Source organism: Mobula birostris, chromosome 2 (genome assembly GCF_030028105.1).
Source record: "Mobula birostris isolate sMobBir1 chromosome 2, sMobBir1.hap1, whole genome shotgun sequence".
NCBI lineage: Eukaryota > Metazoa > Chordata > Chondrichthyes > Myliobatiformes > Myliobatidae > Mobula > Mobula birostris.
The window spans coordinates 117,379,758-117,402,813 of NC_092371.1; the positions used below are offsets into that span (position 1 = coordinate 117,379,758).

The 23,056-nt window shown below is 41.3% G+C and overlaps 1 protein-coding gene across 1 annotated transcript in view; it reads left to right on the forward strand.

Moving 5' to 3' along the window:
• Positions 1-23,056, forward strand: part of mrps5 (mitochondrial ribosomal protein S5) — a 142,505-nt gene that overhangs the window by 87,757 nt on the left and 31,692 nt on the right. The gene's annotated exons all lie outside the window — the stretch shown is intronic.

The following is a 23,056-nucleotide window of genomic DNA, read 5'->3' on the forward strand; positions in this document are numbered from 1 at the left end:
AATATTCATCAATGAAAGCATATTTACCCTATAGAAACATAAATTATAATGGAACTGTAAAGATATTACAGTCATGAGACATCAGTGATCTAAGAGTACCTTTTAAATGAAGTGCACCTAATATTTACAAATAGGTAGTGCTTAATCATTATTCCTCAAATTTTTTCTAATACCAGGATAGTTATTTCCTTTATTATCTGACGGATGTATAAAAATGATTGTTTGAAATCCTTCTGTTGCAAGTTACTAAACTCTTGGATAATGAATAAACAATATCTGGTTTTAGCAATCTTAACCTCAGAAATAAGAAATTATGGGTGATGCTGTTTGTTCAAAATGAACAGTAACAAACAAGGCAGTGGCTACACCCTTTACAATAACAAGGATCCTTGGTAAATGAACAATTGAGATATCTCTGATACTGAATACTGATCCTTTTTATATAAATTGAGTCTTCTGTAGGCAAATTCTGCTCCATAGATTCATTCTCATGGGACGTTGTCAGAATTATTTGATGCGGTTTCACAAATTACATCTTGTATTGAATGTCACGTACAAAGCTTGGCAAGTAACTTGCTTCCTACAATCGGCAATTTACAGTTTCTGCAATGTTTTCTCTGCCACAAATTTACACAAGAGCATTCATTGATTCAGCCACAGTCATAACCACTTGACTGATTGGTCAAGCTATGCTTGAATTGTGTTAATGAAAATACCATTACCCGAAGAGCATTCTATCCTCTCTGATCTGATCTAGCTAACAGAAACTGATCAATATTGCCTCCTAGGGGAAACTGCAGAAATGTTGGTCAAAATTGAAATACAAGTCTTAATGATATTTTCTATTGCAGACAAGATTATTTCATTTTGCTTCAGCCAAATTATGCATTGTTTTAGACCATAAGATATAGGAACAGAATCAGGCCATTTGGCCCATCGAGTCTGCTCCTCTATTTCATCACAACTGATCCAATTTCCCCCTCAGCTCCAATCTCCTGCCTTCTCCCCATACCCTTTCATGCCCTGACTAATCAGGAATCTATCAACCTCTGCCTTAAATATACTCAATGACTTGGCCTCCACATCCACCTGTGGCAACAAATTCCACAAATTTACCACTCTCTGGCTCAAGAAATTCCTCCTTATATCTGTTCTAAAAGGATGCTCCTCTATTTTGAAGCTGTGTTTTCTGGTCTTAGACTCCCCGGCCATAGGAAGCGAACATCCTCTCTACATCCACTCTATCAAGGCCTTTCAGCATTTGATAGGTTTCGATGAGGTCATCCCTCATTCTTCTGAATTCCAGTGAGCAGAGGTTCGGAGCCATCAAACGCTCCGAATATGACAAACCTTTCAATACCAGAATCATTTTCGTGAGCCTTCTTTGAAGTCTCCATTGTCAGCACGTCCTTTTTCAGATAAAGGGCCCAAAACTGTTCGTGGTACTCCAATTGAGACCTCATCAGTGCTTTATAAAGCCTCAAAATTTCTTGCTTTTATATTCTAGTCCTCAAAATGAATGCTAATATCGCATTTGCCTTCCTCACCACTGATCAACCTGCAACTTAACCTTTAGGGAATCCTGCACGAGGTCTCTCAAGTCCCTTTGCACCTCATTTTTTTGAATTTTCTCTCCAATAAGAAATAGTCTACCCTTTTATTTCTTCTACCAAAGTGTATGACCGTACACTTCCTGACACTGTATTCCATCTGCCACCTCTTTGCCCATTCTCCTAATTTGTCTAAGTCCTTCTTGGCCTCTCTACTTCCTTGAAACTACTTGCCCCTCCACCTATCTTCATATTGGCCACAAAGCCATCAATTCTGTCATCCAAGTCATTGACATATAATGTTTTATCCATTTCTTTTTGTTATAATGCACTCTTAAGGAAGTGTGTACCTTCTTTTGTGTATTATCTGTATTATCTTGCTGTTGTAGGGTGCATTGCACCCTCATGTGCATTGCACTTAAATTTTCATGTTGTAAATTCCTGGTGTGGGCTGGTAGATGAAGGCGACTTAAGTACAATGCATGGAATGAACATCTAGTGAGATGATGGAGAACTCCAGCCAGGAAGCACCCCATAGAGCTGAGCTGCCCCAGTGCCAAGGAAGAGACCAAGTGAGTGCCCCCTCTGACATCCTAATCCATTCATCAAGGAAAGAGAGGCTCAGATGGCCTAGATCAACAGACAATATAGCTTGGGAGCAGTTCAATGATGACCTGGATTGCATCTTGAAAACTACATTGGTAGGACATGTCTACAGGAAAATCAACTCCCTCACAGTCGTTGTGTTCAACTTTTCACATTTCTTTCCTCCTGTGGTCCATGTATGACACTCCCTACACCATCACAGCTGCACACATGGGGACTGAGAGAGGACCCTAACTGCAAGCTTTGTGGTCAGCGAGGTTCACCGTCAGTATGCAAAACAGCTTTAACACAAGGATGGTATCGGTGGCGCCATGACAAGGTCCTGCTGTCCCTTGCTGACACATTGGAGCGGGAGAGGTATAAAAACAGACCATCTGGCACAGAGGCTAACAGGGCAGTTATCTTCATCATTGAGAAGGCCACACCAGTCATATCTAAGAGACTTAAATCCAATCTGCTGCAAACTGCCAAATCATGGGAGGTGAGGGTCAACGTGGGGAAGAAGCTGCAGTTCCCGGGGGTAGTGCAAACCACACTTGCACCAGACATCGTACTGTGGTCCACTAAAGACAAGAAAGTCATCCTGGTAAAGATCACAATACCATGGGAGGTGGGATGCGAGGAGGTTCACGAGAGGAAGGCCCTTTAAGTACCAGTCCTTAGTCCAGGAGTGCAGGGACAAAGGATGACAGACGTGGCTATTCCCTGTGGAGATCGGCTATAGAGGGTTCCTGGCAAGGTCTGCATGGAGGTTGCTGTCTGCACTGGGCCTTGATGAAAAGAGCAAGAACCAAGCAGCTCACAGAATGGGGGACGAAGCAGAAAGAGTCTTGCTGTTTGTGGAGCAGGTGAGAGAAGTTGAGCTGGAAATCAGGAACAGATGGGCAGTGACTTGATCACCACTGCTGACCTGCCAACAGTAGAGTGTAGTGGTTAAGGGTCGAAATACCCTATGAAAGTTGGGCACCATCTAAGGACATCTAGTACAGTTAACCTCATTAGGTAAACGTAGTGTGCACCCCGGTATATACAGACATCCCACGTCTCCTGGAAGTTCCGGGAGCTTCCTGCATATTGATAGTGGCTCCCTGATGCCCGCCTATATACAATATCCCAAAAATCAATTTTTTTGAGAGCGAGTGAGCGTGAGAGAAAGAGAGAGAGAGAGAGAGCGTGCGTGCGCCATGGGAGAGTGTTCCAAAAAAAGAAACTATAAAACGTACGTCACCCCAGACTACACTAAAGTGTACCCCTGCCTAATAGGGGTCAAAAATAATGACAGTGTTGCTCACTGCACTATTTGCAACAGTGACTTTTCTATTGCCCATGGTGTGTTAAGACTGTAAAACACATGTTGAGGTGAGTTTAACAGGTGTCATTCGTTCATTAGCATAGCTAACGTTATTTAAACTAGCTGGCCAGCTACTAAGGAACTACTGTATTGCAGACATCCCACCTCTCCCGGAAGTTCCGGGAGTCTCCCACAAATTGATGGTTCTACCTCCCTGAAATGAGTTTTTGCAGGGTGGGATGTCTGTATATATGATACAAATATATATATGTTTCTTTATGTATGTTACATCTTCAATTGGAAAAATAACTGCAGTTTATGGAAATCTTGAATGAAAATGGTGAACCCTGAAACTACAAAGGGCAGACAACATTTGTTGAGAGGCAGAGTTAACATTTCAGATGAGTGACCTTTCATCAGAACTAGGAAAAGTTAGAAATCAAACATGTTTTAAGTTGCATAGAAGCAGGGTGTGGGGGTTGGGGTGGAGAACAAAAGAGATGTCTCTGTGACTGGGAGGAGTCAAAGCAAGGCAATTACACAATTGGCTGAGAGAGGAGGCGAGGATTTATTAATTACAACTGATCTGCACAGGCATGGCCACTGGGTAAGGCCAAGCTGTGGTGTGACTCTGTACTGTAGCTCCCCTGTGGCCATTCCCCTCAGCAACAAGTATATCCCTTTAGATCCAGCTGGGGCTGGATGACCTATAAGGATGCAGCAGGAGTAGCAGCCAGGCTAGTGGCATTGTGGCCAGCTCTGAGGCTTAGCAGGAAAGGGTAAAGTCAGGCAGAGTGAATAGTGATAGGCAACTCGATACTTAGGACAGACAGGAGATTCTGTAGCTGTGAAAGAGAAGCCAGGATAGTGTATTGCCCCCCCCCCCCCCGCCAAGTGCTGGGGTCCAGGGTGTCTCAGAGTTGATGCAGAATATTTTTTCGGGGGGGGGGGAGCGATCAGCAGTTAGAGGTTGTGGCGCACGTTGGCACCAATGACACAGGTGGAAAAGGGAAGAGGTCCTGCGCAGTGAGTATAGGGAGTTAGGAAAGAGGCTGTAGAGCAAGACCTCCAAGATAGTAATCTCTGGATTACTCCCAGTGCCACATGCTAGTCAGGGCAGGAACAGGATGACAGTATAGATGAATGAATGGCTGAGGAACTGGTGGAAGGCCAGGGTTTCAGGTTCTTGGATCATTAGAACCTCCTCTGGGGCAGGGTTGACCTGTGCAAGAGGGACAGATTGCACCTAAACTGAAGGGGAACCAGTATCCTTGCTGGGAGATTCACCATTCTACTTGGGAGGCCTTAAACTAGTTTGAAATGGGAATGGGAACCAGAGTACCAGGTCAGAAAGTGAGCAGATGGAGAGGAAGGTAGGTGTCAAGGCCAGTAAAAACAGGCAGGAGCAAAGTAATAGATACGATGGGACCAATAATTTGAAGTATGTGCATTTTAATGTTAGGAATATTATGGGTAATGGTGATGAACTTAGAGCATGGATCAAAAACTGGAACTATGATGTGGCCATTACAGGGATTTTGTTGAGAGAGGGACAGGAATGGGTGTTATCGTCCCAGGATTTCGATGCTTTAGAAAATATACGTAGGGAGGGAGGTCTAAGAGGAGGGACAGTTGCACAACTAATCAGACAGTATCACAGGTGCGTTCAGAGGATATAATGGAGGGCTCATTCACTGAGTATATGTATAGAACTCAAAAATAGGAAGAATGCAATCAGTCTGATGGGGTTGTACTACAGTGCCCCCCCCCCCCATAGCCACTGGGGCATTGAGGTCAGATATGCAGGGAGATTAAGGAACGGTGGAAAAATTTAAAAAATAATAGGGTTGTTGTCATAGAGGACTTAAACTTCCCTAATATAAGCTAGGACCTTCTTAGTGCAAGAGCTTTAGATGGGGTAGAATTGGTTAGGTGCATCCAGGAAGGCTTCTTAAATTAGTATTAAATTCCAACAAGAAGCTGTACTGGACCTGCTGTTGGATAATGAGACTGGCCAGGTGACTACCCTTTCAGTGGGTGAACAATGGCCACAACTCCATAACACTCCTGTTGAAGCTGCATCTGGAGTATTGCATCGTGGTGCCCCATTATCAGAAGGATGTCAAGGCTTTGGAAAGGGTGATAGGAGGTTTCCAGGATGTTACCTGGATTAGAAGGCATGTTCTATTATGAGAGATTAGACAAACTTGGGTTTTTCCCCCTCTGGAGCTGTGAAGGCTGAGCGGAGATTTGATAGAGGTTTATAAGATTATGAGAGGCATAGATGGAGTAAACAGACCCTGTCTTTTTCCCAAGGTTGAATGTCAAATACCAGAGTGCATGGATTTAAGGTGAGAGGGGGTAATTTCAGAGATGTAAGTGCAAGTTTTTTTTACACAGAGTGGTGGGTACCTGGAATGTGCTGCCTCAGGTGGTGGTAGAGACAGAAATATTAGGGAATTTTAAGAGACACTTAGATAGACACATGAATGTGAGGGAAATGGAAGGAAATACATTGTGTAGGCAGAAGAAATTAGTTCCGTTAACCATTGGATTACTAATTTAATTGTTTTGGCACAACATTGTGGGCCAGATGGCTTGTTCCTGTGCTGTACTGTTCTATCTACTACTCCACAGTTGAATAGATATGGCCAATATTCTTCACTTATTGGTCACTCCAGCAAATTACATCAAAAAGATACGGGATTGGATCTTCAATTTGTTTCTCATGTATGTAGCCCTTTTCAGTGTCCTTCAGAAGTCAGATTTTAGCACATGCACACATTTCTTTCTTACAACAAATTTGTGTAGATCCTTTAATGTATTAAATTCCTTACATTGTTTCAACAAATGTAGGAGGAAAAGATTTCGGCAAGAAAATGAAAAGTTCGGTTGATGAAAAAAGTTGAGGATCTGGAAGGAGTTGAAGAGACACATGCCAGGAGATTTTGAAATATAACATTACTGCAGCTGACCTCTCAGCAAACTCAGAGCAATTTGTAATGGGTTTGCTTCATTGTTACCATGCACTTGGATTAATTTGGAATGCCATTCAGCTTTCTATAGATTAATGATCATAAAACCAATTATTTATCTGTTTATTGGTATTGATGATCCAGTAAGCTTGACTCCAGTCCATTTTATACAGAGTATTATGCAGTATTTCAGCCTATTGTAAACCAGAAGAATGAAACACATATTTGGAATGCTTCACAGTTCTTTGCTGCAACTAGTTTTTTATTATTAGATTTTATTGTCTTGTCATAACAGTGTAAGTAGTCTTCTTTTATAACTTTCTTCATGTCCGTTATGTTTCCCTTGCACTTGCAGTCAGCGGGAAAAAAACATAAAACATGGGTGCAGAACTAGGTCATTCGGCCCATCGAATATGCTCCTGCCATTTGATCATGGTTGCTTTATTTTCCCTGTCACCCTCTGCTTTCAATATCCCCGGTGATCGTATAGTGTGGTGGAGTAGAAGCAGGCTCATGGGGCACACAGCTGCTCTTATTTCTTGTACTCTTAAAACTCATTGAGACCACGTACTGCTGGCATTAAAACTTGCAGATTATTTTAGAGTGAGAATGGTTTACAAGTATTTTAACTATTTGTCTTTCAAAATGACTTATTTTGGTTGCAGTGGTAAGTTGGGCTTGTGGAACTATGCTTGAAAATTGTCAGTAACTTCAGGATTCCATCCTTATAGTCAATGTTTGCAGAAATCACAAAGATGTTGCCACTTCTCATAAAGTACGACAATAACTCAGTTCACCTCTATTATCATCACGTGCTCCAAGCTTTTGTGTTCTGTAGCAGTATATCATACCCATGCTTGCTTGGAAAATTTGCATTAAAGCATTGATGTTTTTAAGGCGACTTGTTACAATCAGTGAAAATTAAAACCATGTGTTAGGAGTTACAGTGTGGAAAGTTGACCATACTTTTAAATGAACATAAAATATTTGAAAAGTGGCAAATTGTTAGATCATCAGATTGCACAATTCTATTCACAGTTAAGCTTCCCAAGAGTGTCATGTTGCTGACTGTGAGTCATCCTCTATCAGTTTTTAATCTTTCAGTAGTTGATCCCTTACTAGTATAATTTCTCTTAGATTGTGTCCATTGTGCCACTTCATGGCTATAACCTACACTAGTTCTGGAAGGAATTTTTACACTGCTGAAGATGATTATAGTGAGAACATCTTCAGCAGATTGCAGGAATACCTAAAATTACTGCATTCAGACTTGTCTTCAATCATCAGAATGGACACAATTACAACTTCACTGCAATCTCCAAGTATGCTCTCCTCTTCCAACATGACAGAATGAATTTATGTTAGTAGAATTTCTCTGCCTTGTTGGGATTTTTTCTGCTCCTGAGACCTTATTTTTTTCCACCTGTTGGGTGATCTTTTCTGTGCTGCAGTACCACTAAGATTTTGATGGACAATACATTGTAGGATGGAGTTAGAGGCATGTGTATCAATGAGAGTGACTTTGTAGAAATTTTCAAACTGCTTTACTGCTTTGCAGTCCTTGACCTCTTCTCCATTCTTAGATCATTAGACATAGGAGCAAAATTATAGTCATTTGGCCCATCAAGTCTTCTCCACCATTTGAACGTGGCTGATTTATCTTTCCTCTCAACCCCATTCTCCTGTCTTCTCCCGATAACCTTTGACGTTCTTACTAATCAAGTACCTATCAACCTCTGCTCTAAATAATATCCAATGACTTGGCCTCCACAACTGTCTGTGGCAATAAGTTTCACAGATCCACCATCCTCTAGCTAAAGAAATTCCTCATCTCTGTTCAAACGAGGCGTCCTTCTATTCTGAGATTGTGCCTGTCTTGACTGCAAAGTACTGACTAAAAATGACCTTTCTTTGTGATCTTCAAGTCCCTCTGCATTATTGACCTAGCAGCAATTGTTTCACTTGCCATTGCAATTTTAAGTTAGCTGATGTAGCTAACAGAACAAGTTAGGTAGTTGTTGATCTTACAGTCACCAGCTACAAATATTGACACTTATGATTTTGTGCTTGGCTGATGATGTAGTTTAACTGATGCCAGTGTCTAGATCAACATTACAACCATGGTAGCTCTGACAAACTAGTTTTGTTTAGAACCTGATCGTGTATTAAGTCACTCATTAGGCTATCCAAACTTTCTTCCTGCCAGTTGAACCTTCCCAGAAGTTTTGCTCCTTTCCAATTCTGGCATCAAAGGCAAATCAACTTGTTGCCTATTGGAATTCCACCCATAGGTTGCTGAATGTGGAGTTGGAGTTCCCCTTTGACTTTGCCCATTACTACCAGGGTAGGGGTATATATGCCTTGCTGGTTCCTTGATTGAGTGTACAAGAGGTACATTCAAAGGTACACTAGAGTGTGTTTCTCATAGGTCACTAAAATTCCAAGCTAGTATTTCCTTGATGAGAAAACCATGTCAGGAGCACAGTAGTTATTCTAGGTTTCCATTTGTTCTAGCCCTCAAGCTGTCTTTCTTTCATCTGTCTTGTTTCATTCAAGAGAATGACAATGTTATTCTCCTATTTGTTATATACAGTACATGGCTGTAAATATGGGGAAATAGAGACGTTTCCTTATTTAATATAGATAAACATTTTTATATTACTAGTAATCAAATCCAGTTCTATAATTCAATGCATCTGAAATTATCAGAGAGCGGGGCTCTCCATCAGAACTTTTGTTACTGCTGCTTGGTGGTAGAGATGTTTTGTTTCAGTATTTCATATTAGATTTCAAGAGGATGTCTGTGTTTTCTGAAGTTCACTTTATAAAGTACTTTGGAAGTTAATGATGCAGTCAACGGTGTTTACACCATATCAAATACCAGTAGATTGCTGATCTCTTCAATCCCTTTATCATTCTTTAGTATGATGTAGCCATCACTGGCAAGGCTAGCAGTTACTAATAGTCCTCAAACTGAAGGTCAGCACACTGGTGGATCTGTAGACACATACACACAGGTCATTCTAGGTCAAGACAGCAGATGTTCTTCCCTGCAGAGCCTTGATGAACCAGATTTTTTAAATGAAATCCAGTAATTTTATAATTACCTGTCTTGTTTTTTAATTCCAATTATTTTTATTTAGTCAATTGGAATTAAATTTTTTCATCTGTTGTGGTGGGATCTGAATTCATGGGTAGATTAGTCCAGACCTCTTCTTGCCTGTACCCTGACCACAATTGTACTATATTTGTTCTTGATTCCCCAACTGCAACAGGGTGTGTAGTCACCCTGACTATGGCCTTCATGATCTTAAATACCAAAACTTGATGATGCAGAGGCAAGAAATTAAAAGATGTTGTATCCAAAAACAGAAAATACTAGGAATTCTCAGCAGGTCGTAAATGCTGCCTAACTTGCTGAGTGTTTCTGTTTCAAGTTTCCAGCAGCTTTACTTTTTATTTTCAGGTATTATATAGCTGATTTATTGCAGTTAATACAAAAGAGATGATCGTAGTCTTCAGAAAGGCGCAGGTCGACTACTCTTCATTGCATGTCAGTGGCTCTGCCATGGAGAGTGTTAAGAGCATAAACTTCCTTGGTGTGCACATAATGGACCCACAACACCTCCTCCTTAATCTCGAGGGCACAGCAACGTCTACACTTTCTGAGGAGTGTGCAAGACTCTCCGCCTCCATTCTAACAACTGTCTACAGGAGCACCATTGCGAGTCCTGGAAGGCTGCATTTATTCTTTGGTACAGAAGTTGCAAAGCTTCGGATCACAACCCTAAGGAGGACAGTAAAAACCGCTGAGAGGATCATCGGAATCTCCATCCTCCAATTTGTGACATTTACTGGGAGCATTGTATATGAAGGACCCAAAGCATGGTTTAGAATTCCTGTCACTCATCCCACGATCTCTTTGACCCACTAGCATCAGCAAGAAGGTACAGGAGCATCAGGACTAGGACTGCAGACTGGGTAATCATAAGACATAGGAGCAGAATAGGCCATTTAGCCCGTTGAGTCTGCTCCACCATTTTATCATGGCTGATCCATTTCCCTCTCAGCTCCAGTTTCCTCTCTTCTCCCTGTGTCCCTTCATGCCCTGACTAATCAAGAATCTATCAACCTGTGCCTTAAATATACCCAATGATATGGCCTCCACACCAGCCTGTGGCAATGAATTCCACAGATTCACCATTCTCTGGCTGAAAAAATTCCTCCTCTTCTCCAACCTAGGAGGACATCCCTCTGTTCTGAGGCTGTGTCCTATGGTTTTAATCTGCCCCACCATAGGAAACATCCTCTCCATATCCAATCTATCGTGGTCTTTCAACGTTTCATAGGTTTCAATAAGGTCACCTCTAATTCTTATGATTTCCAGTGAGTACAGGCCCAGGGACATCAAAAGCTCCTCAAATGATAAGCCTTTCAATTCCAGAATCATTTTTATGAACCTCCTCTGAAAGCCTTTTGTAATGTCAGCACCTTCTTTCTTAGATACGGGGCCCAAACCTGCTCACAATATTCTCCAAGTGAGGCCTCACCAGTTTTTTATATTACATCCTTGCTTTTATATTCTAGTCCTCTTGAAATGCATGCTAACCTCACACTTGCGTTTCCTTACTACCAATTCAACCTGCAAATTAACCTTTTGGGAATCCTGCACGAGGACTCCCAAGATTCTTTGCACCTCAGATTTTTGAATTTTCTCTCAATTTAGAAAATAGTCTGTTTTTATTTCTACCAGCAAAGAGCATGACCATATACTTCCCAACACTGTATTCCATCTACCACTTCTTTGCCCATTCTCTTAATCTGTGTAAGTCCTTGTGTAGCTTCTCTGCTTCCTCAAAACCTAAATTTGTATCGTCTGCAAACTTGCCACAAAGTCATCAATTCTGTCAACCAAATCATTGACATGTACATAAAAAGAAGCGGTCCCAACACCAACCCCCATGGAATACCACTAGTCACTGGCAGCCAACCAGAAAAGGCTCCCTTTATTCCCACTCTTTGCCTCCTCCAATCAGCCAGTGCTCTATCCACGCTGGTATCTTTCCTGTGATACCATGGCTCTTGACTTGTTAAGCAGTCTCATCTATGGCACCTTGTCTGAAAATCCAAGTACACAATGTCCACCGATACTCCTTTGTTTATCCTGCTTGTTATTTCTTCAACGAATTCCAACAAATTTTTCTGGCAAGTCCTTCCCTTAAGGAATGTAAAGGCATCCGTTAGTCTTGCGAGACCATGGATCTGCGCCTAGAAAGTCTTCACTCTCCAGGGCGCAGGCCTGGGCAAGGTTGTATGGAAGACCAGCAGCTGCCTATGCTGCAAGTCTCCCCTCTCCACGACACCGATATTGTCCAAGGGAAGGGCATTAGGACCCATACAGCTTGGCACTAGTGTCGTCGTAGAGCAATGTGTGATTAAGTGCCTTGCTCAAGGACACAACAAGTTCCCTCGGCTGGGGTTCGAACTCACGACCTTCAGGTAGCTAGTCCAATGCCTTAACCACTTGGCCACGTGCCCACACCCTTAAGGAAACCATTCTGATTATGGCTTATGTGCCTCATGCCTCCAAGTGCCCCGTAATCAATTATTTAACAATCGACTCCCAACATCTTCCCAACCTCTGAAGTCAGACTAACTGGCCTATAATTTCCTTTTTTTTTGTCTCTCTCCCTTCTTAAACAGTGGAGTAACATTTGGAATTTTGCAGTCTTCCAGAGTCATGCCAGAATCCATTGATTCTTGAAAAATCATTACTAATGCCTCCACAACCTCTTTAGCCACCTTTTTCAGAACTCTGGGATATACACCATCTGGTCCAGGTGATTTATTTACCTTCAGGCCTTTCAGTTTTTCAAGCACCTTCTCTCTGGTAATGGCAACTTTGTGCACTTCTGTCCCCTGACGCTCTCGAACTTCCAGCATATTACTAGTGTCTTCCTCAATGAACATTTGTCCACCATTTCCTTGTCCCCTATTGCTACCTCTCCAGCATCATTTTCCGGCAGTCTGATATCTACCCTTGCCTCTCTTTTACACTTTATATATCTGAAGGGTCTTTTGGTATCCTCTTATTGGCTTGCTTGCCTTCATATTTCATCTTTTCCTTCTTTATGATCTCTTTAGTTGCCTTCGAGTGGTTTTTAAAAGCTTCCCAATCCTTTAACATCCCACTAATTTTTATCTATTATATGCCCCTACTTTGGTTTTTATGCTGGCTTTGACCTCCCTTGTCAGCCACAATTGCACTATTCTGCCTTTAGAATACTATTTCTTTGGGATATATCTATCCAGCTTCTTCCCTCACGGCTGTAAGACTAATGAATTCCCTGCCACCACCAAGATCTTGACACTAGGACAGCAAGCTGCACTGTTACTGTTTACTGTTTGCCTATGCTGCGCAGTGCATGTAGTTTAAATTATATTCAAAGTTAACACGACACTATTACAGCTCGGAGCATCAGAGTTCAGTTCCGACTGTCTATAAGAAGTCTATATGTAGACCTTCCCTTGAGCACATGGGTTTCTTGCAGGTGCTCCAGTTTCCTCCCATGTTCCAAAGATGTGCCAGTTAGTAGATTGATTGGTCATTGTAAATTGTCCTGTGTTTAGGTTGCTAGGTGCTGCAGCTCATTGAGACAGAAAAGCCTGTTCCACGCTGTTTCTCTAAATAAAAAATAATAAATATTTTACAAAACTTATTTGTGGTAATATTTTGGTTATGTTTTGTGAGTGTACTGTGGTCCACAGGAACGTAGTTTCGTTTGGTTGTGTACATGTACGTTCAGATGGCAATAAACTTGAACTTATTAGGAAGTCTTTAACCTTCTTTTCCCATGTGGCTCCTTGATAGAAATAGTTCAGTTTAATTCAGCAACTTTTTTATGAAATATCAGCCAGCTGAAGGTGGTGAAAACTATGCTGATTCAGCTATCACTAATTTGTTGTGGTGGTCTAAGAATAGCCTCCATTCTTGGTCTTTTGCTGCAGCCAAGAGGCTAAAAGAAGGCTTGTGTGGCGGCAGATATATATGATAAAATCTGAACACTTGCCAGCATTTCCCCAAAGTTCTAGCTCAGAGGCCCATCAAATCAGGTTTTAGATTTCAACTCAGAAAAGATTTTTTTTAATTTAGTTAATAGCAAGCAATGTTTTTTTTGTCTAAAGTTTCAGGTTTTTTTTTCAAAAAATTATCTTTGAAAGCACTTGGGGAAATCTCAATTAAACACCAACCTTTACTATTTCATTTGGCTGAAGAGTTAAGATTTTCAGGGAAGCAGTTATATGGTCAGCACATTAGAGTAAGTGAGATATAGCAAGGAACCGGGCCCTTTTGGCGAGGAAGTATGAACTAAAATTGCTTACAGAGCAATTGGGATGGTGCAATTATCATTTATGCCCATCACTTTATGTTTGATTAAAAATGGATTGTTTCATGCATAAAGGAGCTTCTCAAGCAATTAAGCTAAATACAATAAAAGCTGAAGATGCTTAATCAAATACGTCTTTGATGTCGGGAGATCAAGCTGATGTTTGAGGTTCCTACACTGATGATACTGGCATTTTAATCTATAATGTAAGAAAAGATTTGCATAGGTTGTACTTCAGTTGTTATAAACCAAGTCAGCTTGTATAAAAGATGCCTTACAAGTGCCGTTACAAAGACATGTTGGACAGCTAGTTTGAATATTGCAACATCTCACAAAAGGCATTAAGGTGAGTCTTTTCTTTATGGTATCAAATTTATTCTAAGGATTCCCTCTACGGTAATAAGATGAAGGAACTGATGAATTTAGAGTAAACCCAGAGGGTACTGGACATGCACGGATTTTAGCATCTGTAATTTTTTTGAATCTCAATTCAAAGATGAGGTTAGATCTTGCCTGACAAAACTGCCTTCATTCTTTGAAGTAGGCATATTGATATTGAGTGTATGTTCTCACTGATTTTCAGATACCTTGTGCAACCAATTATTGTATATAGTATCTGAAAATGTTGTGTGCCATTTGGGTCACAATACTATAGGAAGGATATGATGAAGCTAGAGGGGTGCAGATGAAATTCACAAACATGTGGTCGTAACTGGATGACTTGAGTTATGAGAAATGACTGGATAGGCTGGGACTGTTTTACCTGAAGTGTAGGAGGCTGAGAGGTGTCCTTAAAGAGAATTATGAAAATCGTAAGAAACATAGATAAGATGATTGGACACAGTTTTCCCCCAGGTTAAGTCCCCAACTTGAGAACATGGGTTTAAGGTGAAAGATTTAAAGGAACATGAGATGCGAGATTTTCACATAGTGTGTGTTGGTGATATGGAATGAGCTGGAAGAGGAATTGGTAAAAGAGGGTACAATTAAAGCACTTAAAAGACATTTGGACAGGTTCATGGATAGGAAAGGTTTGGAAAGATATGGGTCAAATGCAGGAAAATGCTCAGGAAGGCAGCTTGGGCAGCAAGGACAAGTTGGGCTATAGGGCCTGTTCCTGTGCTGTTTGACTCTAACTCTAAGAAGCTTTAGTTAAACTGGAATCTACTTTAGATCATGAAGCTGTTAAGTAAATACTCTGATACATGACTGAAGAGAAACTGAGGAAATGCTTATGTCTACAGCACTTGCGTCTTCCTCAGCAGAGGCTGTTTTATCCACAAGACTTTTGTTGTATTTTCTTTTACATTAAAATAAGGAATTCAGTAGAAACAGAGGGTATCATAAGTTGGATTTACCTCTGAAATTAATTGTCATTTGGTTAAATTTAGACAATTGCACATAGGTCAAATTCAATAAGTCACATTCACCATGAAAGGAGCATCTTCTGAAGCTGATGGGAGGCTGACAGTAATTTTCCACAAAGGTTGTGTAAAAATTCATGGGGCGCTAAACATCAAATGAATGAAACTAAGCTTGAAATTAAATAGGAGGTGGCACAGGTCAGATGAGACTCAAGACAGAAAATTCAGGTTTCATTCTATCCTTTCATCAGGATTAATTCTGAAACATTAATTCCTCCTCCCTCTCTCCACAGATGTTACTTCACCTCAATATTTCCAGAATTTCTGGTATTAATTTCAGAATACAGGCACTGGAAAAGATGCAGAAAATTGCAATTGATTTTATTAGATAAAAATCTAATAAGGAAGGACCTCATTAAAATATGAAAAAAATCACTGACACTGATAGGTAAACCTTGGCTTTTTTTCCTGAGTAATCTAAAACTAGTTCCATAGTCTTCTACCTGATTCAGTTATTTTTGACTTTTGTTTATTAGATCAGCTCTCATTCTCCCCTGCTCTAATGAATGAAGTCCTAACCTGCTTAATCTCTATGACTAGGTTGCTCAAGTCTTGGCAACATCCTTGTAAATCTTTTCTGCACTCTTTTTCGCGAATATTTTCTTTCCTTTGACAGGGTGACCAAAACTTAAGAGAATACTCCAAGTGCAGACTCACCAACGTCCTGTACAACTGCAACATAATGTTCTAACTTCTATATTAATTGACCTGATTGATGAAGTTCAGGGTACCAGAAATATTCTTCAACACCCAACCTATCTGTGATATCACTTCCAGGGAACCATGTACTCGCACTCCTGTGTACCTCTGTTCTACAACTTTCCCCAGGGCATGGTCATTCACTGTAGTAGTTCTACCCTAATATGTCTTCCAAAAATGTAACGCCTCACATTGATCTGAAGTAAATTCCATTTGCCTCCGTCGGCCCATTTTCCCAGTTGATCAAGACTCCACTGTCATTCTTGATAACTTTCTTCATTGTCTGTGACATCACCAATTTTAGTGCAGACTTTCTAACCATGCCTTTTATATTGACATCCAAATCACTGATTTAGATGACAAATGAAAATGAGCCTAGTACTGACCCCGGAGGTACACCATTATTCATTGACCTCCAGACTGAAAAATAATCTTTTACCATCACCCTCTACTTCCTGCCCTCAAGCCAGTTGTGTATCCAGTAGACTTGCCATGGTTTAATTGGGCTTTGTGCCTGTGTTATCACAGAAGAATTAATCGTGGTACCAATAAAGTTGAATCTTCTGTCTTTATTCTTTCCCAACAAGTAACCTAACTTACTGGAGAATTGGACAACCCTTCTCACTGTTTGGCCAAACATTAAATTGATACAGGAAGTATCATATTTGATGACTATATTGCCTGCACGAAATACATCTATCTCTTTCCCACATTTAGAGAGTAGTCATTTATTGATAACCATTGCCAAGAGCTGGGTCTATGCACTCTGCAGTTTATTGAAATGAAAACATGTGCAGCATTTACCTTGCACATCTTAGCTACTGTTGTGCCTGTGGAATCTGTCAGCTCGTAAATTCAGCCTTGTACTTCCTCCGGATGCTTCCTGAATGATCTAGAGTGAATGAGATGACTGATTTCATGATGGCTGCAAAGTTTTTGAATTGGGAAAATGTGAGAACTCCTTTGAGGTTACTACAACTTGCAGTAAAAGACAGTGTTAAGCACAATGCTGATTCTAACAGCTGTATGCAACTAAATTCCAAGCAAATTTTGTAATTAACTTATTGTATGCAAGTCTGAGCAAAGAATATTTGCTTCCATAAGGGGATGATGACACTGTCTCCTGAACCCTGATAATTAGCACTTTAACATGTGTTAGAAGTGGCACATTTGCTTAATGACGTACATTTGTAATAGCTACAGCTGTAAGCTAGTAAGAGAAGAAACAAACAATCTGCTTGAGGAACTTCATGGATTGAGCAGCATCATAGGGGGAAAAGAAATGTAGATGTTTTGGGTTGAGGTCCTGCATTAAATTTATCCTCCCTAATAGTCTAGTTTTTTTCCATTGGGGAATATCTGAGTACCAGATGATACAATTGCTGCTTTCTGCCCAGGTAGCTTATCCACACAAATTTCCATACCAAGTGGATCTTATACCATCTGTAAACCTGTAGGTGGGGTTTATTTGGGCAGAGGGAGGGATGAAGTTACAGTCATCGCATTTTTGGAAAGAAGCCAAGGTTTAAAAGCAGACCACCATATACAGCGGCCATCGTTGTAGCGGCCATCGTCGGAGTGGACTGAGTCAGATTGGGACGGCTTTGGCTCAACAGGCTTCGGCGAGAACAGGCAGAGGCCAGGGTAGGTTCCGGTAAGTTTTTTATTCAGATTGTCTAGCGTAGAGAGAATGCCAGGCAGGATGTTGGAATGCTCTTCTTGCAGGATGTGGGAAGTCAGGGAGCCCTCCAGTGTCCCTGACAACGACACCTGCAAGAAGTGCATCCAGCTGCAGCTCCTAACAAACCGCGTTAGGGAACTGGAGCAGGAGCTGGATGACCTGTGGATCATTCGGGAGAATGAGGAGATTATAGATAGTAGCTACAGGGAGGTAGTTACGCCAAAGGAGCAGAGGACAGGAAATTGGGTCACTGTCAGGACAGGGAAGAGGAAAGGGCAGGCAGAGCAGGATTCTCCTGTGACCATTCCCCTCAACAACAAGTATACCGCATTGGATACTGTTGGGGGGGATGACTTACCTGGTAGCCGGATCTCTGGCACTGAGTCTGGCTCTGCAGTGCAGAAGGGAGGGTGGAAAAAGAGGAGAGCGGTAGTGATAGGGGACTCGATAGTTAGAGGTACAGATAGGAGGTTCTGTGGTCGTGACAGAGAATCCAGGATGGTTTGTTGCCTCCCGGGTGCCAGGGCAAGGATGTCTCTGATCGATTGCATGACATTCTGAAGTGGGAGGGTGATCAGCCAGATGTCGTGGTGCACATCGGTACCAATGACATAGCAAGGAAGAGTGAGGAGGTCCTGGAGAGTGAGTATAGAGAGCTTGGGAGGAAGTTGAAAAACAGGACCTCAAGGGTGGTAATCTCAGGATTGCTACCTGTGCTACATGCCAGTGAGGGTAAGAATAGGATGCTCTGGAGGATAAACAAGTGGCTGAGAAACTGGTGTAGGGGGCAGGGTTTCAGATTTCAGGATAATTGGGACCTCTTCTGGGGCAGGTGGGACCTGTACAAGAGAGACGGGTTACACTTGAACTACAGGGGGACCAATGTCCTTTCAGGGAGGTTTGTTAGTGCTATTGGGGAGGCTTTAAACTAGATTTGCAGGGGGATGGGAACCAGAGTGCCAGAGCTGACAGTGTGGCTGGGGTGAAAATAAATGATGTTAAAAGTTCAAGCAAATCCGCTAATAGAAAGGTTGTGAGTGGTGGTAAAAACCTTCTAAGGTGTATATATTTCAATGCTAGGAGTATTGTGGGGAAGGCGGATGAGTTGAGGGCATGGATTGACATGTGGAATTATGACGTTATAGCAATTAGTGAAACTTGGCTACAGGAGGGGTAGGACTGGCAGCTTAATATTCCAGGGTTCCGATGTTTCAGATGTGATCGAGGCAGAGGAATGAAAGGTGGGGGAGTAGCATTGCTCGTTAGGGAAAATATTACAGCAGTGCTCAGACAGGACAGATTAGAGGGCTTGTCTACTGAGTCCTTATGGGTGGAGCTGAGAAACAGGAAAGGTATGGCCACATTAGTGGGATTGTATTACAGACCACCCAATAGTCAACGAGAATTGGAAGAACAAATCTGCAGAGAGATAGCAGGCAACTGCAGGAAACATAAAGTTGTGGTGGTAGGGGATTTTAATTTTCTATGTATTGATTGGGACTCCCATACTGTTAGGGTTCTAGATGGTTTAGAGTTTGTAAAATGTGTTCAGGAAAGTTTTCTAAATCAATATATAGAGGGACCAACTAGAGGGGATGCAATATTGGATCTCCTGTTAGGAAACGAGTTAGGACAAGTGACAGAAGTCTGTGCAGGGGAGCACTTTGGTTCCAGTGATCATAACACCATTAGTTTCAACTTGATCATGGACAAGGATAGATCTGGTTCTAGGGTTGAGGTTCTTAACTAGAAGAAGGCCAAATTTGAAGAAATGAGAAAGGATCTAAAAAGCGTGGATTGGGACAGGTTGGTCTCCAGCACGATGTGATCGGTAGGTGGGAAGCCTTCAAAAGAGAAACTTTGAGAGTGCAGAATTTGTATGTTCCTGTCAGGATTAAAGGCAAAGTGAATAGGAATAAGGAACCTTGGTTCTCAAGGGATATTGCAACTCTGATAAAGAAGAAGAGGGAGTTGTATGACATGTATAGGAAGCAGGGAGTAAATAAGGTGCTTGAGGAGTATAAGAAGTGCAAGAAAATACTTAAGAAAGAAATCAGGAGGGCTAAAAGAGGACATGAGGTTGCCTTGGCAGTCAAAGTAAAGGATAATCCAAAGAGCTTTTACAGGTATATTAAGAGCAAAAGGATTGTAAGGGATAAAATTGGTCCTCTTGAAGATCAGAGTGGTCAGCTATGTGCAGAACCAAAGGAAATAGGGGAGATCTTAAATAGGTTTTTTGCGTCTGTATTTACTAAGGAAATTGGCATGAAGTCTATGGAATTAAGGGAAACAAGTAGCGAGATCATGGAAACTATACAGATCGAAAAGGAGGAGGTCCTTGCTGTCTTGAAGAAAATTAAAGTGGATAAATCCCCGGGACCTGACAGGGTGTTCCCTCGGACCTTGAAGGAGACTAGTGTTGAAATTGCAGGGGCCCTGGCAGAAATATTTAAAATGTCGCTGTCTACAGGTGAGGTGCCTGAGGACCGGAGAGTGGCTCATGTTGTTCCGTTGTTTAAAAAAGGATCGAAAAGTAATCCGGGAAATTATAGGCCAGTAAGTTTAACGTCGGTAGTAGGTAAGTATTGGAGGGAGTACTAAGAGACAGAATCTACAAGCATTTGGATAGACAGGGACTTATTAGGGAGAGTCAACATGGCTTTGTGCGTGGTAGGTCACGTTTGACCGATCTATTGGAGTTTTTCGAGGAGGTTACCAGGAAAGTGGATGAAGGGAAGGCAGTGGATATTGTCTACATGGACTTCAGTAAGGCCTTTGACAAGGTCCCGCATGGGAGGTTAGTTAGGAAAATTCAGTCGCTAGGTATACATGGAGAGGTGGTAAATTGGATTAGACATTGGCTCAATGGAAGAAGCCAAAGAGTGGTAGTAGAAAATTGCTTCTCCGAGTGGAGGCCTGTGACTAGTGGTGTGCCACAGGGATCAGTGCTGGGTCCATTGTTATTTGTCATCTATATCAATGATCTGGATGATAATGTGGTAAATTGGATCAGCAAATTTGCTGATGATACAAAGATTGGAGGCATAGTAGACAGTGAGGAAGGTTTTCAGAGACTGCAGAGGGACTTGGACCAGCTGGAAAAATGGGCTGAAAAATGGCAGATGGAGTTTAATACAGACAAGTGTGAGGTATTGCATATTGGAAGGACAAACCAAGGTAGAACATGCAGGGTTAATGGTAAGGCACTGAGGAGTGCAGTGGAACAGAGGGATCTGGGAATACAGATACAAAATTCCCTAAAAGTAGCATCACAGGTAGATAGGGTTGTAAAGAGAGCTTTTGGTACATTGGCCTTTATTAATCAAAGTATTGAGTATAAGAGCTGGAATGTTATGACGAGGTTGTATAAGGCATTGGTGAGGCCGAATCTGGAGTATCGTGTTCAGTTTTGGTCACCAAATTACAGGAAGGATATTAATAAGGTTGAAAGAGTGCAGAGAAGGTTTACAAGGATGTTGCCGGGACTTGAGAAACTCAGTTACAGAGAAAGGTTGAATAGGTTAGGACTTTATTCCCTGGAGCGTAGAAGAATGAGGGGAGATTTGATAGAGGTATATAAAATTATAATGGGTATAGATAGAGTGAATGCAAGCAGGCTTTTTCCACTGAGGCAAGGGGAGAAAAAAACCAGAGGACATGGGTTAAGGGTGAGGGGGGAAAAGTTTAAAGGGAACATTAGGGGAGGCTTCTTCACACAGAGAGTGGTGGGAGTATGGAGTGAGCTGCCAGACGAGGTGGTAAATGCGGGTTCTTTTTTAACATTTAAGAATAAATTGGACAGATACATGGATGGGAGGTGTATGGAGGGATATGGTCCGTGTGCAGGTCAGTGGGACTAGGCAGAAAATGGTTTGGCACAGCCAAGAAGGGCCAAAAGGCCTGTTTCTGTGCTGTAGTTTCTATGGTAAGCCTTCTTTCTGTTTCCCAGCCATTTTAGTACACCACTTCGTCAGGTTGCAAAAGGCCTTTAAATCCCACAGCATTGCTCTGGTTTACTTTCTCCCCAGAGGATGATCTTTCAATCAAATAAAATTCTCATGGTTAGACTGTGTCCCATTTATTTAGCTTGGGCTCTATGATATTAGGCAATACAAAAAATGCAGTGCGTTTCTATTTCAGACTTACTGGTGGAAAACGTAGGGTTATTCTTTGCAGTAGAATTATCAGGCTTAGCTATTGCCTCATCAGCCAGCTTTGTTGTTCTGTTCATCAGAGTTAATGAAAATATCTTAATGTAACTTAAATAAAAGTAAATTTAGCAGCTAAAATTTGCTGGCTGTGCATATTTCAATGGATTCATGTTTAGTGAAAATTGATCCAGAAACTGGTAGTATTAGTGAAGGAGTTGGTAACCACATCTGGGCAACAATCTCAGTGGTCATATAGCATCTGTGGAGGCAAAAGAAGAAAGTCAAAGTTTCAGGTTGGGACCTAGCATCAGCATTTTGTAGAATTTTTGTCTTCATTGTAAGATAGGTTTTGACAGACTTACTGCAAATTCATGTCTTGATTGAACGTTTAAAGTATACTGGTTTTGCATGTGGTGGTCAGGTGACTTCACCTAAATGCTGAATAGCCTAATAAATACACGCTGAAAGAAAATTAATACAATATCTTTGGAGAAATAACTTTTGGCTAGCACCACCCCCTTCCTCATTTAGAGTACCATTGACTTACATGCAAGATATAGGTCACACTTTCATTTCTTACTAGGTCTCTGTAAAATTATGCAAGTGGTATTAAAAAAAGCACTATAACACCAAAACTAATTACTCTAAAGTGTTGTGACAATATGATACTTATCAATTATGTAAGCTCTAATTCTGGCATTGTAAATGTTTACTGTTGTGATGTTTTTCTTCAATTACATCATCTCTTCGCTTATCAAAGCCAACAGCCCAGAATCTGTTTTTATCATCATTGAGTAATATTGTTGGTAGGTGTCTACTCTGACCTTTACATTTGGTTCAGTTTTAGGATAGAACTGTTTTTGTAAAGCTATATATGGACCATAAGACAGACATGCTTCCATCAAGATTGGTTTCATGTCTCATGCTGCATGAAACGCTCTGTTTAGAATATTGCTAATATGCATGCTTGCTATTCTTACAATTCATTTTGACACGCGCTTTCTTACCATGATGCTGAAGGATCAAATCCATGCCAGGTCCCAGCAAAGCAATCCCATTGGTCAAGCTCCTCCTCTCCTTATTCTGCTATACCGTGAAACTTTTTCTCTTGCACGTGCTCATCAACTGCTCTTTTGTTTACCACTTACCTTTATCAAGGAATGAGTTTGATTCAAAAGATTCAAAGTATATTTATTATCAAAGTATATATGCAGTATACAACCCTGAGATTTGTCTTCCAACAGACAGCTGAACCTCAAGGTTGTGTACAGCAGCCAATTAACCCATCAGT